We start from the raw sequence: 7361 nt of genomic DNA on the forward strand, positions 1-7361 counted from the left end.
GGAAAGAGGACTGGGAATATGGCCGAATATAAACAGTGTAGTTATTCCCTCAGCAAGGCAATCAAACAAGCGAAATGCCGGTACATGGACAAAGTGGAGTCGGAATTCAATGGCTCAGACACAAGACATAGGTGGCAGGGTCTACAGGCAATTACGAACTACAAAAAGAAAACCAGCCACGTCACGGACACTGACGTCTTGCTTCCAGACAAACTAAACACCTTCTTCGCCCGCTTTGAGGATAATACAGTGTCACCGACGCGGCCCACTACCAAGGACTGTGCTCCCCCCTCTCCTTCTCCGTGGCCAGTGTGAGTAAGACATTTAAACGTGTTAATCCTAATAAGGCTGCCGGCCCAGACGGCATCCCTAGCCGCGTCCTCAGAGCAAGCGCAGACCAGCTGGCTGGTGTGTTTACGGACATATTCAAACACTCCCTATCCCAGTCTGCTGTTCCCACATGCTTCAGGATGGCCACCATTGTTCCTGTACCAAAGAAGGCAATGATAACTGAACTAAATGACTATCGCCCCGTAGCACTCACTTCTGTCATCATGAAGTGCTTTGAGAGACTAGTCAAGGATCATATCACCTCCACCTTACCTGCCACCCTAGACCCACTTCAGTTTGCGTACCGCCCAACAGGTCCACAGACGATGCAATCGCCATCGCACTGCACACTGCCCTATCCCATCTGGACAAGAGGAATACCTATGTAAGAATGCTGTTCATCGACTACAGTTCAGCATTCAACACCATAGTACCCTCCAAGCTCCACAAGACCCCACAAGGGCTAAACAGCAATCACTAACTCAGAGAGGCTGCTGCCTACATAGAGACTCAAATCATTGGCCACTTTAATAAATGGATCACTAGTCACTTTAAACAATGCAACTTTAATAATGTTTACATATCAAACATTACTCATCTCATATGCATATACTGTATCTTATACCATATATTGCACCTTGCCTATGCTGCTCAGCCATCGCTCATCCATATATTTATATATACATATTCTTATTCCATCCATTTAGATTTGTGTGTTTTAGGTAGTTGTTGGGGAATTGTTAAACAAATCCCTTTTTGATAAACTCCCATATCTATTGAGTCAAATGCCACAATGTGCAGCAAGATTTGTTGCCACAAGAAAAGGGCAACCAATGAAGAACAAATACCATTGTAAATACAACCCATATGTATGTTTATTTATTATCCCTTTTGTACTTCATCTATTTGCACGTTGTTATAACACTGTACATAGCCATAATATGACATTTGAAATGTCTCTAATCCTTTGGAACTTTTGTGAGTGTAATGTTTAACGTAATTTTGGGGTTTATTTCACTTCTGTTTATTATTTATTTCACTTGCTTTGTGAATGTAAACATATGTAAATGTAAATATGTTACCCATGCCAATAAAGCCCTTGAATTGAATTGAGAGAACGAAAGAAAGAGAAAGCAACATTGATAGCAATGTTCTCACTCCTGGCTCAGACACCTGTGCTGATATAAAACCCAGCTGGCATAGTAGCCTTCCGTGGCCTGAGGTCTGACACTATATGGATGGACCATATTGCCCTGCCTCAGTTGCTTTCAGCCCCATAGGCTAAGGATAGCACTAGCAATGTCCCAAATGGCAAAGTAGTGCACTAAAAAGGATATAGAGAGCAATTTGGGACTTACTCACTTTCTGTCTGCTGAGAACAATCATAACCAGTCCCAAAGAGGAGACAGGGAAACCGTGAATCTCTCTAAATGATCAGCTAATATCCCTGGCATTCTAAAGAGAAGGCTGCTGCTCCACTTGGACAGACAAGGCCAGCAGGTTTTCTACCAGTTTAATCAAAATCAGTCTCCAAAAACTCATTCAACTCCGCGTTGGAAAATGAGTAGCCATCTTCTTATTTATAACATGTCTGTGTGGTCTCGCTCTCTTTCGTCTCTATTTCTCTCTGTCTCTTTCTCTGGCGTCTCCACAGAGTCCTGTTTATCTAGTTGTGTTTATTTACTGTCTCTCAGTCAGATGATACTGACATCTGTTGCTGTGGGGGCTCCTCGTGGCTAGTGTGTTGTGTGTGTGTGTTTATGTGTGTGTGTGTGTGTGTGTGTGTGTGTCTGTGTGTTCTCGCATGAGGGGAGGACCAACACCAGGCCTAGGCTAGAGTTTTGTTCTTCTCTGGAGGTGTTATGCTAATGGTGGAGGGGGGGTGAGAAGCTGCGGGGAAGGGTGGTGGTGCGTGGGGGTGGTCACACACACACACACACACACACACACACACACACACACACACACACACACACACACACACACACACACACACACACACACACACACACACACACTGGTGGGGAATGCGATTCCTTTGGTCCCCCTTCTCAAAGTACTCCTCCCCCTTCGGCTCCCATCTGCTGTGACAGAGGTAGACGTTGAGTGTGAATGACAAACACAGCCAAACATCCACAGCCATCCGGCCGTTCATTCTAGCTCTGTGAGAGAAAACGAGAGAGTGAATGAGTGACACCATCCCCCCCGTGCCACCTCTCCTCTATCCGTCTCCAGAAAGCCCAGTAAATGTGCCATAAACAGGGAATCATTTTAAAGATTTTACTAAATAATATCTTACCCTGGCTCAAATTTGAATCAGGTACTTGGTGTTGTGCCTGGCACCATTCCCTGCCCCCTCGCTATCTCTTAAATGGATAGAGAGAAAACAATAGACATTTCCCTAGACAATTGAATTAAGCCCTTATCAGGCCATGGGATCTCTATGCCAAAGAGAACACTGTTTACATGCTAATGTAAGGTAGAGCCCCAGAGCTCCAGTCCCTGCAGGTGTGCATCACAAAACACTGAGGCCTCCTGTTCGTATAATAGCCCGTTTCCTCTGAGATAATGTTTTGAATAGGATTAAAATAATGAGGTATGCTTTGTGCTTTCAATGGCTCAATTTGACACCTGCTGTCATTGGATCCTCCTTAGGGACAGATCGACATTTACTCAGGGGGAGGGTTGGTCCAAAAGGGGGCTCAAGAGTGGCGCAGCGGTCTAAGGCACTGCGTCTCAGTGCTAGAGGCGTCACTACAGACACTCTGGATCGATTCCAGGCTGTATCACAACCGGCCGTGATTGGGAGTCCCATAGGGCTGTGGACAATTGGCCCAGCACCGGTCGGGTTTGGCCGGGGTAGGCCGTCATTGTAAATAAGATTTTTTTCTGATTTGTTCTGAATTATCTGATTTGCCTAGTTAAATAAAGGTTTTTAAAAAAAGTTTAAAAAGGGAGGGTTGTCAAACGTTTTATTTTTGCTTTGGGAAGGGTTGGGTGTTTTTTTTACTGGGCACAGTTTTTTACTGGGCACAGAATGTTTTACATTCGTTCTTCTGCTCGTACTTTCCTTATAAATAATGGTTAGACTTACTTTTGATATTACCCTAATAAAGTTTAGAAACGTTTGTGAAGGTTTGGTATGGTGTGGCTATTATTAAGCTTTAGCTGCTGCAGGTCTATGATATGAAGGCAATGCGCCCCGGCGCTCCAACTGACTCAACATTTGAACCTGAGGTGAGGAAGTCTGTTTCAGGCCTACCAGACTTACTCCTATTATCTAACAATATAATTCTTTTCTTTTAAAGACACGTAAATGTGTCTCATTTGGCCAATATCCCTCGTTTATTAGTGGAGCAGGCTGCGCCAGGTCGGATCTGAATGCATATGGATACCCGTAAAATTTCTCAAATGTCAACTAAATTAAAATCTTCCCTGTCGTGTTGTCCAGCGCCAACTTTATCTAAAGGAAACTCTGAAATGGCATATTATTATTTAGATTTTTGAATATTCACATGAAAATCTGTCGCCAGTTGGATGGAAACCTAGCTATAGACCCCTTAAAGACTCTGGCAAGTGCGCTAGGCCAGTGTCACTTTGATTTTTGCCTGCACGTCATGGTTTACCAGCAGCTCCAAACATCTAAAGAATAAGCTTCCAGCCAAACAAGCTTGTAAGAAATGTACTCAAACTCCCCTTTCATACTCATCTGGAGGTTGAGAATGTTTTTGTCTCTATCTCTGTAATGTATGTGTATTGATGTTAAAAAAAATAGGGACCACAAAGGAAATAAGTCCCCGACTTTATTGTGCAATTCTGGTCACTTTTAAAAATCTTTGTGTACATATGTATTTTTTTAACTGAGAAATCAAATCAATCAATCAATACAAACTGTGCAGCGGCCAATTGATGAATGGAAAGAGACATCTGTTACAAAACACCAAAAAGTTTAATGACATTTGGAGATTGTCAAGCCAAGCCTTTGATTCTGGGCAAGTCTACAACGTAGGGAGGGATGTATTTTCTGTTTGTCGAGATTGACATAGTCTTTTCATTGTGGTGTTGATAACACAAACCATGATATTGAAGTGCCCAAAGTTGTTATGTTTTGATTATTGGTCTCGTGGTGTATTGGCACAGAAACATATTGGTTGAAAATTAGTTTGATATATTTTATATATTTATAAATATGGTATCAAAATGTTGAAAATCGGATTTCACCCTCGCTGATCATTGCTCTGATCGTAATGTAATAGGTAGAGAGATTGCGCTCGTCTGTGGTGGTCGGCGAACACTCAATCTTCTGGCTCGTAGCCCTGCGTGGCATTGACTGTGCCACAAAGCATGCTGAAGTGGCAAAGTCGACATCCACATTTATAAACACAGAGTCGTTACAATTAGTGTTATTTTTGTAAACATTATTTGGAGTTAATTCTATGGGGGGAGGGGGGGGGGGGTTGTTCAGTTTATTTGACAGTACAAGGAGAGGGTCATGTGAAAATATTTTTAATGTTGGGGCTGGGGATGGATTTTTTTAGGACACCTTGAGTTGGAATTATTGTAAAGGATCCTAATTATTATCACACAGCACTCAGTTAGGCAACACTTTACAATAAGGTAAGCTTTGTAATGGGTTTATTATATTGCAATGAGCACACCTGACGTTATCATTGTAAGACTTTAGTGTGCTTTCTAAAAGGCACCCTATTGTCCACTTCTTTTGACGCTATGGGCTCTGGTCAAAATGTGTGCACTACATAGGGTACAGGGTGCAATTTCAGACGCAACCATGGTCTTCTTTCATCAGGGAAACAGAGTGCAAAATGGAAGAGCGACTCCTGCCTTGAGTTTCCTTCCATTCTCTGACAGCGTTTGTAAGGAAACGCTCCATCTCCTCTATCTCCTTTGTCTGTGTCTGTAAAAACGCTTGTCTTCTCCAGCGCCTTCCTTTCCTGCCTTTCCTGTCCTCCCTGGATATCTCATACCGCACTCTGCTTCTCTACCTCCCTCATACTGCGCTCTCTGTCTCTCTGCAGATCTGATCTCACATTTTTACGCCTCCTGGAATTCCTAAAAACATTTCTGCTCTCTCCCCCCCCCACCCCACCCCAATCCCTTCCCACCACTCTGCCTCCAGTTGTGTAACACTCTGTGTGATTTTATGGACATCTGGCAGGGATGGAAGATAGGCATGTCTCCTTCTGGGAAAAAAAAATAGACGACCAGCTTGTGTAATACAAGCTAAACTACTCAGTTACAACTGATGCATGATAAATACACAAAGACAATAATTAATCCAAATATTGTCATAGCAATCATCATTTCAATTGGATTGAGAAAGAGTTAATATAATGGAAGAGAGGTGGCTGTAAAGACGAAGCAATATGAGAAAATAGACAAGACAGCGATTGAGTGGGAGGCAGGGCATAAGCCAGGGAGAGACCATTTATCTAATCCCCAGTGGTTGATAGCTGGCAAGGCGGAGTGGAGGAACAGGACGTGGTGCTGGGGGGAGTCTGTCCCTGTGGAGAGGGGGTCAGTGTGGATGCTGTGAGGGCTTGACATCGCTGTGAGGGGTTGAGCCGGTTGACCACGCTTTGGGACCAGACCTCCGCTCCCAGACCCAGAGCATATGGTCCCTCTCACCGCTGCCCACAGGACCGTTCACACACACGCCTGGAAGTCACATGTGCTAAGCAAGCAACTGTTACTGAGTGAGGCAGCCAGGGTTCAAGTTCACCATCCCAGGCCCTTCCTCTATGGTTCTCCGGGTTGGTATTGCTTTAGCCTGACTGGTTGGATCCGGTCTAGTGCTGTGTGAGTGTGGAGGTCCCCAATGCCTAGTGACACCTCAGCCAGCGGGCGACTCAAACGGGCCAAATGTGAAGGTGTTTGAGTAGGGAAGTTGAAGTGTTGGACACCTAGGAATACTCATAGGATGTTTGTCAGGGGGGAAGATGGTGTTTGGGCATGGATCATCCCATTACATTGTCTGGCCTTCAAAGGAGGCTAAGGGTGTGAGATGGATTAGCGGCTGTTGAATGTAGGAAGCAGCTGCCAATCATCAGTTAGGGACATGTCAGTTAATGGCGGCTCAATAAGCATAGTAAATCACATTAGATCAACATTAGTTTGTTAGACTAGGTTTATGTTACATAGTAACACATACATCCCCCATTCTGGAGAACAGCTTGTTTGAATAGGAGTCTTACCGCACGGTCACGGTTGGCTGTTTGATTCTCTGTCTTTGTTTAAGTTTTAGGAACATTTTGTCTTTATCGGCTGTAAACTGATCGAGAGATGGCTCAGAAATACTATAGGCTCCATGGCACAGAGAGATGACAAGCTAGCTAGGTGTCATGTGCCCAAGTGGTGGTTTGGCACCTTAGTCCCCTGTGCTTGTCACACCTCCCGGTGAACTGGCAAAGCAACACTTCCATTTGGATAAGTTTCTGCTCAAATAAACACAATAAATCCTCTCCATCTGTGTGAGTGTGTGTGTGTGTGTGTGTGTGTGTGTGTGTGTGTGTGTGTGTGTGTGTGTGTGAACTTCTCAATAAAACTGTCAGCATAACACCCACCTGTGTACCAGTGCGGTCTCAGGGGGATGACATGCACAGCGTGTAGTGTCCCCTAGTGGACAACAGATACAGTGCTCTCAGATGCCTGTTGGGAACAACTTCATTCAGGGTAAACCCTCGCTCGGGGGGGTGAAGTTCCCCTAAGTACAGATGTAGGATTAGCTCCCCCTCCCCCAATCCTAACCATAACCATTAGTGGTGAAAATGCAATACTGACCCAAGATCAGCATCTAGGCCCTAAGGGCAACTTCACCCTACTCCTTAACCCTCAGACTAGGGAGTTAACGCAGGATATGTGAGACTGGAACTCTTGCTTCTCACAGAGACTCTGGAAGTAAACATAACATTGCCCCATATTTCTACTCTTTTCCTCTCCCCTTGCTCTCCGTTTCTCCCTCTGCGGTGACCTGGTGTCTATTCATTAAGTACGAAACCTAATACTGTACATGA

Source organism: Salvelinus fontinalis, chromosome 41 (genome assembly GCF_029448725.1).
Source record: "Salvelinus fontinalis isolate EN_2023a chromosome 41, ASM2944872v1, whole genome shotgun sequence".
In the NCBI taxonomy this organism is placed as follows: domain Eukaryota; kingdom Metazoa; phylum Chordata; class Actinopteri; order Salmoniformes; family Salmonidae; genus Salvelinus; species Salvelinus fontinalis.